Raw genomic sequence first — 11,838 nt, forward strand, 5'->3', positions numbered from 1 at the left:
GACATATAACTTACTTCTTTTGAAACAAGCTACAGTCACAAAACTTAAACTACGCATGCAACCTCCAAACAATCTTATAAAGCACTAAGTTAACAACATTCGATTGCACTACTACATCCAAAAATATGAACAGTCAATCATTTCAACATTTTTTACTGCATAAATTTGCAAGAAATATACACAATTTTGACAGCAACTTGTACTTAATTTAAATCCAAGACATTGGCAGCTGTAACCATTATTTACTGAATATTTATTGCACTACGACTATGTTTGTGTCAATCGAGAGTAATTAGGTTAAGCTGTAACTGTTTATTTATATATCCAACCTGACGTGTCCTCCTTAAAAACAAGAGTATAAAAACTCTTTGCACATGTCGATATTCAACTTTTCTCTTTTATTAAGTACTCTAAAGCAACTATAAAGGTTAGAGACCGAGTTATGTGGCGTCTTGTAAGTTAATGTAAGACTGAATTTGGTAATTAAGCTGCATGCTAAAAGTGTGCATTTTAAGCAAATGTAAGTCTTAGTTCGGTGACTAAACTGTTTGAGGAAAGCTCAAGCGAACCAGGCCACTATAAACTTGCCTGAAAAGTGAAACAAAGAGGAGCAATAAAGAAAGGACCGTTGACTTAGAATCATATGTGAAAAGCAGCAGCTTAATTATCATTATCACTACAAGTACTCTCGTATGAAATTAGAACCATTATTGCAGTCAACTCAAATCATCAGATAAGATATAACTTGGTTGCTAATCAAGTTTATTTCCTTTAGTAGCTCTATCGGTAAACGAATTAACAATGAGAATTAGATTAAAATTTGTTCACAAATAAAGTCATAACAATGACACTGTCAAAATTTGAAGGCATGAGGGTTCCTAGGAGGCAAGTAAAACCAACGTGCAAGATCATGAAATTTCCAAGAAAAATACTATGAGCTTATAATTGTGAAACTTGGGAGATGTTGCGAGGCAAGCCAGATTAATATTTCACACTTTTCTTCTGATTTTCTCTTAAGTTAAGTCGTTGGCCCTATAATTTTAAGAGCTTTATAGATTCTTTGTAATAAAATATATAAGAACTATTTTAATTTCTAGAGTTTAATTTAAGATTTTCGAAGATATAGTTCATTTTGTGACCACTGTCCATAAAATAGGTGTTAAACTGGTGAATTCTCAATCGCGATTTGCGAAAAAATTAAGTCGTTGACCCCAGTGTCTCATCATCGCAAATGAATTTGTCATACTTTATTTACATGATTTTAGAATTTGAGACGTTTTGACCAAGCCGATAAAAATTGCCCTAGCAAGCTTAAGGCTAGCACCTCCCGAATAAAACAGTGTAAATAAGGTACCTGCTTTGCAACTGAAGACCGCATAAGGTACAATTATCATTTACTTTTTTTTCTCTTACTAACTATAATGAATTCTTATACTCTAAGACAAAATTGATAGTTCTTCCAATTGAAAGTCAGATTGAGTTTTTTTATAAAACAATGTATAATTCACGACATTTTTAATTACATCATATTCTGGTTGAAAGTATGACGTTTTTTAGGATGTGGAGACAATCTCTAAGAATTTACTTTAGTACACTACGTAGCTCTTTAGAATTAATAATAAAGCTTTGAAATTAATTACTAGCTTAATACTCAAAAACAAACTAAAAGAAAAATTTTGTGACTTAATAACGTTAATTAATAATCTCAAGGTTGCGTTAACCTCTTCACGAAATATAAAAAACAATTTATTTAATATTTTCACGTTTTATGTACAAAATGTTTGTAGGATGAAAATCTCAGTGGTTAAGAAGATAAATAGAACTTTTTTGTTCATTCTGACTTATTTATAATTTAAAAATGTGATTTTTTGTTTCTATAATACTTTTCGCATTAAAAAATTATTTTTCTACTTTAAAAATTTGTAATTACTCCTTCACTACACGATAAAAAAATGATATTTCAAGTACCACTTTAGCCAACCAAATAAAATCACGTTTTTAAGTATAAGTCAATTTTTTATTAAATGGTTTGGGAATTGTGATCTCTAAAAAATTCTACGTTCATTGTAATTTTATATTGGTCTTATTTTATTGCATATATTTATTTTTTTTATAATTTCTATGAGACAAAAGGTTTAAAAAGTATAAAATGAAACAATTTGTTTCAAAATTGAAATTAACAAAACCAAAAACTTTTCATTTTTAATCAAAGATTAAAACAACACTTACTTTTTGAATAGTGGAACTAATAATGTTTTAAGTTTTTTTACAAACCTAATAGCACTGACTAAACAACAATACATCAAATGGTCTTGAAAAAGTAGAGCGGTACATTATTACCATATGCTTACAAAAAATCAATAACGAATGAATCCTAGTAAAAAAAAAATATTAACTTAATGAGAACAAGCACACACCGCTTATACAGACGAATTTCTTCATTGGTTGACAAACGAAATACACTGTAGCAAACATAATAGAATTATAACAATTGTCTTAAAAATAAAAGAATAATTTAAAGATACGCGTTACCTGTTTAGACCTAAGTATCTTGTTAACAAAAATTGTTACCAAGTGCTGCTGATACATATTTTGACAATTTAAGTACTAAATAAAAAAAAATATACTTTTAAGAAGTCTTGATAAACACGCTGGTACAAACCAATAGACAACTATGAGTATTTTCTACTCACTGTAGCCTTGTAAGCAATTCATAAGCAGATAAGTAATTGTGAGCAGGTCAACGTTTTTATAATGGCTTGTAAATTTAAGAAAAGAATTCTAAATTCAATGTAAAAAGATTTCAAATGAGTGTACTACGTTAAAAAGATCAAACTATTTTAACACATGTTTGAGTGAAAGATATTAAATTACAGATTTGTGCATAGAGTTAGGAGCAAAACAATGAAACAAAATTAAGTTGTCAGGTTAAAGAAGATATTCTCAATAGAATGAAAATGACAATTAAGCACAATACAAACCAAACATTTCATGTTAAAGTAAACTTGCAAAATGCATTAAACTTCTATCAAATCATAAACATGATTATAGAAGAACTATATGTAGTAGTAGTAGAAGTAGTAGTAGTAGTAGTTTTAGTAGTAGCAGTAGTAGTAGTAGTAGTAGTAGTAGAAGTAGTAGTAGTAGTAGTAGTAGCAGCAGTAGTAGTAGTACTAGTGGAAGTAGTAGTAGTAATGGTAGAAGTAGTAGTAGTAGTAGTAGTAGTAGTAGTAGTAGTAGTTGTAGTAGTAGTAGTAGTAGTTGTAGTAGTAGTAGTAGTAGTAATTTTTTTTTTTTTTTTGTGGAGGGAGGGGAAATGCATTGAGGCACACCGCAGGAACAGCGGTAGTGTGAGACTCGGTGAATTTTTTTTATAAGACCACCCATACCCACAAAAAACCCCCCCCATGCCGCGTGGCTTTTGATCCACCTATGAACCGCGTTAGCATTTCTTCAGGGTGGAGCCACCAGGGAGACCATCGCGTCTCACAGCATTAACGAGCTAATTTGCCACCATTTGCTAGAGGTGCTGATGCTCTTGAGTCCTGAAAAGGATTCGGTGTCCCTGAGGACCAGCACCTTGTCTAGCGCTTCATAGTAGGCCGCCTACTCAGCCAGCACCACTATAAGCTTAATGCTTTTCCTTGCTAATAGGTAAAAAGTACCCAGCGCAGCGTGGGTCCACATAAGCCTGTCATTCAACTCAAGGCATTTTTGCCTTATTTTGATACTGCTAGGGCCTTATCCCTGGCTTCTTTTAGGGCTCTTCTACATAAAGGGCAGCTCCCACTGCCTGCTTCGTGCTTTTTGTCCATTGTTGGGCAAAGAAAGCACGGTGCTGGGCCTGGACACTCTTTCTTCCGGTGGTTTAAGCTTCCACACCGAAAGCAAAGCTTGGATCTGTTTTCTTCTCTACAATTGCCTGAGAGGTTTCCATATCCCAGGCATTTGTAACATCTTGTTACTTCAATTCTTCTTCAAATTCGGCAGCTTACAAAACTAACTCGTAACCTGCTTTCCTTTTCTACTTGTCTGGCAATTGCTTCGTCCACCTTTATCAACGCCAGCCTCCGTCCCCTGGCATTTGGCTTTAAGAGAGCTACTTCTGGCTCCTGGCTCTGATGTTTAAAAGTCCTAGCAAAAGCCTCTTTGACCTCATCTTGCTCTACAATGGCATCCAGGTCTCGGACCTCTAATGTTACTTTTCTGTTGCTAATTTTGACAGTACCCTGTCCAACTACCCACTTTTTAATTTGCTGTGAGAATGCAGAAGCATTCTACACACCTTTGGCCTTAATAAGTATGGCTTCTTTTCTTCTAGTGACAATACTTGGGACTGCCACATTAACCTTATCAGGGTCAAAGTTCGCCTTCATCGTCCTTAGCACCTTTGCAAAGGTCTGCCCTTCGGCCATCTTCACTACTACTGTTGTTGTCAGATACACTTTTTTCATCTGGCTTGTTTTTTCGTTCAGGAGAATTTCTTCTTGTTTGCCACTGCCTGTCTTCTTTTTCTTTGGAGGCATGATTTGCTGGCGTTTCTCAAGGCTGTCCGATGGGCTCCTGTTTCTTTTACTTCGTTCTATTTCCTTTAAGGCAGTGTTCAGGGTTCGTTTCTGTACATGCCGTCAGAAATTATCTCGCCTTTTTTCCCTCCACTGCAGGAATGCAAATGACGACTTCCAAGCGTTGGTATACAAATCTTCTTTAGTAAGACAGCCTTTTATCATTACCTCTGCCTCTTGAAGATGCTTTAGCACCACTTTGAGCCCATTTTTAACAGCGTTTGCTGTGTTGCCGTACTTATCGTTAATCATTTGTAGCGTCTCTGTAATGTCATTCGTTGCTAATTGGACTTTATCAGCAACTTGCTGTCACTTTACTCCGAGCCTAGTGACACTTTCTTCTAAAGAGGCAAGCTCTTCCTGGGTTTGGTGGCTAAATACCGACACGTTGCTAACCTTGGTGTCGTTAGTGCCTATACTCGACAGGCTTCCTCTTCGTCCTTTGTCTGTAAGAAAACGCCATGGAACATTTAGCAGTCCCTGTTAGCCATGAGAAACGTCTTTTTGGCCCCCCCCCAGAATCCGTGGGGCCTGCGTAAGTCACCCGGGCTTTTACCAGATCGGAACTGTCGGTGGATTCCCTCAGAGAGGTTACCGCCTGGGGTACTTGTTTTATATCGACGTTTTTCACTTTAGCATCTTTTTAGTGTCGTACTGACCCGCGAAGGCCAGCACTACTTTTTTTTCTAGAAATAAATATTTAGAAAAAATTAAAACCAGGGCAGCAGCCCTCTCTGTTACCAGAGAAAATCGCTACTTGCTCGGGCCAGCCGGGAGTCGCCACTCTCCCTCAGTCCCACTTGCGGAGACTGCCCTGGCGTTGAGTAACAAGTGTAAGAATGGTGTTCATGTGTAATGTATGTATTTGTTGGTACACAGCGGTCATTCCAGCGAGACGAGCGGCAGGTGTACAGTCCCGAGACCGCGCGGACAACCCAACAAAACGGGCTGGCTTAAGGCACTAAGGTGACACCATATAGCCTCCTCAGTTGTAGTAAGCCTAGATGAGTCGGCCCACCACATCTTTTTTGTTTATGAGGCGTACAGCCATATCAGATGTGGTTACCCAGACTTACCCGGGCCTCATCATCCGGCTTCACTAGCCGCCAGGCCTCCAATGCAAGCCCGGAAAAGGACCTGCCACACGCAACCCAGAACAATCCGTAAGTGTCCCTGTGATTGTTTAGTGAGAGTATGTGATGCATGTATCTGAGAAGAATGTTTTAACCGCCGCTTACTTCTATACACGACGGGTGCTAGTTTTTGTTGGCCCGCATCAAGCAATGGAGTGCCACCCACGGAAGCAGCAAAACGTGAAGAACAAGGAGCACAAACAGAGCCGGCCCATGCATCCACACCGATGGAGACATGGGGTACTAGTCCCCCGTCCACATCACCGCAGATACACACGCCAACGCCACACACGCCCTCCGATCCACGCCCCCAACCACCACCACAGAGAGCCACCCCAGCTACCCATCGTCACCTCATATTTTGAGAGGATGCCCTTATCCGCCACCCGGGGAAGCGCCCGGTATGGAGAAACTAGCGAAAACCCCACCCGGGAGTAGTAGTAGTAGTAATAGTAGTAGTAGTAGTAGTAGTTGTAGTAGAAGTAGTAATGGTAGTGGTAAAATTAGTAGTGGTAGTAGTAGTAGTAATTTTTTTCTGTGGAAAGAGGGGAAATACATTGAGGCACACAACAGGGACAGCGGTAGTGTGGAACTTGGTGGATTTTTTTTATTACACCGCCCATATCCACTAAAACCCCCTCCATGCCGCGTAGCCTTAGCTCCACTCCAGAACCACGTTAGAATTATTTTAGGGTGAAGCCACCAGGGAAAAAGGACTTGGGGTCCCTTAGGACCAGCACCCTGTGTAGCGCTCCATAGTAGGCTGCTCACTTAGTAAGCACCACTATAAACTTGATGCTTTCTTTTGCTGATAAGTAAAAGTACTCAGCGCAGCGTGTGCCCACATTATCCTATTTTCCTACTCAAGGCCTTTTCGCCTCATTTGCGTCCTGTTTTTTCTGGCCTTGTCTAGCGCTCTTCTGAATATGGGGCAGCTCTTACTGCCAGCTTCGTGCTTATTATTTGTCGTTGAACATAGGAAACACCATGCTGGACTGGGACACAATTTTTTCCAGTGGTTGGAGCTTCCACACCGAAAGCAAAGCTTAGACGTATTCTCTTCTTTACAGTTGCCTGAGACATGTCTCTACGATAAGCACTTGTAATATCTTGTTACTGCGATTTTTTTTGGATTTGTCAACTTGCGAAGCCGACTCTTAATCTGCCAACACTTTCTGCTTCTTTTTGTGGATTCATCTACTGTAATTAGCGCCAATCATTGACCTTTAGTATTTGTTTTTAGAAACGTCACTTTAAACTCCGTACTTTGTTGTTCGGAAGCCTCTAAAAAAGCCTCTTTAACCTCCTTTGCCTCAACAGTAGCATCAAGGTCTTGAACCTGGAGTGCCACGTTATTATTGCCCATTACTACCATTTCTTGTCTGGCTACTGACTTTTCAACTTGATGTGAGAATGTATACTAATCCTCAACACCTTTAGCTTTTATAAGTATATCTTTTTTTTCGTAGTAACAACACTTTGGGCCTCAGCATCAGCCTTGTCTGGATCAAAATTTGCAAAGTTCATTGATTTGAGCACATTAGCAAAGGTTCGCCCTTCGTCCACCTTTACCAATACTTTCGTCGTTGCGTCTACTCTGTTCTTTTGACCTCTCCTGTTGCTCTGGAGAATCTCTTCTTGTTGGCCTTTGCTTTATCTCTTTTTCTTGGAGGACATGGCTTGTTGGCATTTCTCAGGACTGTCTGATGGGCTCTTGTTCCTTTTAACTCGTTCTATTTCCTTAAAGGCAGTGTTCAGAGTTCTTTTCTGCACATGCTGACGGAAACTATCCCTTCTCATTTCCCTGAATTGCAGGAATTTGAAACATTCCTTTTACCATTGCCAACTTTAATCCTATTAATTATCGATTAAATTAGCAGTATTTGCATATTTCTTGTTAATAGCTTCAAGCGTTTTTTAAAGTTTACTTTTAGCACGTTGAACCTGCTCAATCTCTCTATCTCGTTTCGCTCTCAGCTATGCACCATTTATTTTCATCAATTCAAGTTCATCTTACGTCTGGTTGCTGAAGACGTTCACGTTACTGCTTATGCTTGAAAGGCTTCCTCTTTGTCCTGTATCTGTAAGAAAAGGCCATGTTACGTTTAACAGTTCCTGTTGGCCATGAGACACGTCTTTATGCCCTCCCCCCCCTAAATGCGTGGGCTTAGCAGCAGTCACCCAGACTTGCATCGGATCGGAACTGCCAGCGGATTTCCTCAAAGAGAATACCGCCTAAAGTACTAGTTTGACATTGATATCCTTCATTTTTAATTATTCTTGAAATCGTGTTAAACGATAAAAGCCAGTACTTCACTTTTTTTTGAAAATAAGCATCTGGAAAGGGTGAAAATCAGTGCAGCGATCCACTTCGTTCCCAAAGATAGGCGCTACTTGCTTGGACCGGCCGGGAGTCACCACCAGTATGCATATAATGGTACACTTTAGTCATCCCAGCGAGACGAGCGGCACGCATACAATTCCACGACTAGCGCAGACAACGCGAAAAAACGAGCTGGCGTATAAAGGCACTTGTAATGCCACCATGTAGCCTCCTCAGTGGTAGTAAGTCTAGATTAGTCAGCCCACCACGTCTTTTTTGTTTATGAGGCGTGCAGCCATATCAGATGCGGTTTTCCAGACTCATCTGGGCTCCATCGTCTGGTTCCAACCACCGCCAGACCCCCCACGCCAGCCAGATAGAGACCCTGCCACACGCAAACCGAAATAACTAGTGAGTTAACCTGTGTTTGTTTAGTAAGAGTGTGATGCATGTATGTAAGAAGAATGTTATAACTGCTGCTTACTTCTGTACACGATGGGGTGTTAGTTTTTGTTGTCCCGCATCAAGCATTGAGGCATCACCTACGGTGGCAGTAGTAAGCAAAGAGCAAAAAGCATGAGCATCGCCGGCCCACGCATCTGCATCAATAAAGATAGAGAGCACAAGGCTCGCATCCACAAAGATAGAGATACACACGCCAATGCCGCCCACGCCCACCGATCGACACCCTCCACCACCATGGTGTAGCCCATCAGGAAGCAGGCTGCTCTTATAGAAAGAAACGATGAAAGCTACCTGTAAATAAGTCTGTCTAAAAATGACATGCAAATAATAACACGAGGAAGCAAAATTCTTAAACCACAACGATCACTACTTAGCATAAAACCGTTACGTGAGCATCCAGGTCCGGAGTTCTTGACGTGATTCAGTGCTATTTGCGCGGCACAACACGTGACAGGTACACTCTCTCTCTCTCTCTCTCTCTCTCTTATGCTTTAGTCACTCCTGGGGCCGTCTCGCACGGCTTCCTGGCAACACATGCTCGTGATACCACACAAGATTACCCAAACACTTTTCACGACGACTGTTCACTATTACTGTACCTCTGGGATGGCCATCACTGCTGGGCTTGATCTCCGGGTGGTCTTGCATTCAGCTCCGTCGCGGTTGTCCTTGAGGAGATCGTTATGCCACGGGTCTGGCTCGAGGTGTTCAGGAAGTGGCCTTGGGTACGGCGGCAACACGAGTAGGAAGGTGGTGGGCTGGAGAAATTACTGGCAACCTGCCTCTTAATGTCTTATCAACTCTCTCCTTCTCGCTTTCTTTTGTCTCAACCTCGTTCGTTTCAAAAATGCTTCACGCTTCTCTGATCTGTATTGCACGCTGAGTCAAACTTGAATGAAGCGCGAGGCCAACCAACTAGTGTGGCCTCGCGCATCATCTCACAACATCAATGTACCTGTTCACTTTCTCATGCACATTCGAACGTGGCGCACTTCATGGTACACAAGTCAGTCCATTTGGCGTCGTTACGAAAAGCGTGGTAATTACAAGAGGTTTACTATTTCATTACATAAGTGTCTTCGTGTATTGTATTTATAATGCTCATGCATTCCTGCGTCTCTTCTGTCCCCTTTTATCTTTGGCACTGTCCTTCTCTCAATTAAAAATTTTTAAAGCAAGTAAGCTAAGCTAATTAAGTGAAAAAAATCTAATCTTCTACTTTTTTTTTATCTTACAGCCATTTCTGAAAACAATGTCCAGTAGGCTTTGCATTACTATGTCCTTCTTCATATTTATGCTATTGCCATTGACATAATAAAAACCATCTTGAATTCAGTGTGATTAATTTCTTACACAGCAACGGGAATTTTATTTAACATAGTTTTTAAACCATCACATCACGAAAATATGCACGTGCGCAATGGGTTTCTTAGAGGGCAAATCCAAGAAAGAACAGATTGAGTTTTAAACTGAAAAGCCTGTGTTACCACACTATTGAGCTATAAAAACCATAGTCTAAACTACTCTGCTACCATGGCTGCTAAGTAAACATCATCAATATTCTTATCAATAAATCGGGATTTTGTCCAAATCTTTTATCCCTCTCACAGCCCCCACATCCTTCTGAGAGAACGTGATGGAGACCTTACTCATCTTCATGAACCATAAAATGTATACGCACGTGTGCGTGTCGTATATGTGTACACATTTTATTAGAATTAAATTGTATTTATTACAAATAACTTATGTCTAAATTTAGAAAATAGATTAACTAAGTAAATATAGTCAATCTTATGATTAATGGATCACGATTCTTGTCCAAACTCTCCACCGCTCTCACAGCCCCACACAACGTTTACAAAAATCGGATACTTTCACATATCAATGAAATTTAACAATTAAAAGATTAATCCTGTGACAATTTAAACTTACTTACACTTAACAAACTGATATAAAAAAAGCACCGTAAGAAAAATTTTTTTTGTACCTAATTGTTTAATTGAAAGTACAATGAATCGAAGATCCAATCACGGTTTTCAAAATTATATGTGATTAAAAAAAAGAATTTATCGTAAATGATGCTCCAGAAGGATCCGAAAAATCACTTCTATTTAAAACTTAAGCTAATTATTTAATTTTCGTAGAAAAAATTATATATGCAGCATGGGCTGGTATAACATCAATATTACTTCTAAAAAGAATGACCAGTCAGAGAACATTTTGCTTACGATGAGATTTAAATAATATAGAAATTTTTTTCTTAGAATTCGAATCTGAAAAAAAATTAAGACAAGTAGATATGATCATACGGGATAAAGCTTCGATCCCAAACTATCTAAATGGTTTTTTAAGTTCATAAACTTATTTTACAAGCGTTGCCAAGTAGATGGAAATAAAAAAAAAAATTATTAAAGTTTGTTGATATAATATTGTATCTCATTTCGTTATACGTCTGTTACCAATGAAGATACAGGCGTTTGAAGTTTAGTCAATTCCTTTAGCTGAAAACTTTGCTTTTTAAGTAATACTATGTCCCTATATATTATTATAGTAGTACAGAAGACTATCTAGGAGTTTATTTTAGTTATTCAAATGATTTTACTAACTATAGCCCAGGCACAAATTTTAATTAACTGTATTGATTACTCTTTTAGTGATGTCTTTTTTCATGAACCGTAACCAATGATTATTGTTTGATATCCTTATTTACGACGATATAAATGTTTAAAATTTAGACTATTTCTCTGGCCAAAAAATTTAAATTTATGTGAAAGCCATGGCTTCGCTGTTTTTCGTAGTGGTTAAAAGAATTAAGTAGAACATTTTCTAAGTTATTAAGATGATTACCTGAGTATTTGCATGTAACGTTGCATTTTCGGCCCCAAATCGACGTTTTCACGTCGACGCGAAGCCGTCCCGATACAATGCACTAAAACACATCATTTCACGTACGACACCTAAAAGAACAAAATTCTGCGACCAAATACTCTCTCAAACGCCTTGGCTTGGCTCAGCTCTGCTCTCTCGATGTAGACTCCTTATCTAGTGGAGGCCCCGCCGCGGACTGTCCGTCGGGAGGCGGACAGTTCCCGAGGGAAATGATCAGGATGTGAATATTTCACACTCGTACCAATAATCACACTAACACGAATTTCACTTTTAGACAACTCTTTATTTCATTTACAAGAGATAAACACTTCTAGAGAATTGCCGCTACCTCCGGCGCTAACTCGCAATTCGAAGTACGCACACACACACTTTTGCTCCTATACCCCGCATTCGAACATCTACCTACACCAACACGCACACGCATACCCACAGTTCCCACACTCAACCTAGAGAATGGCTCGCT

Source organism: Copidosoma floridanum, unplaced genomic scaffold, assembly GCF_036245765.1.
Source record: "Copidosoma floridanum isolate Cflo_tuat_1 unplaced genomic scaffold, Cflo_Japanese_pri ptg000018l, whole genome shotgun sequence".
NCBI classification, from domain to species: Eukaryota; Metazoa; Arthropoda; class Insecta; order Hymenoptera; family Encyrtidae; genus Copidosoma; species Copidosoma floridanum.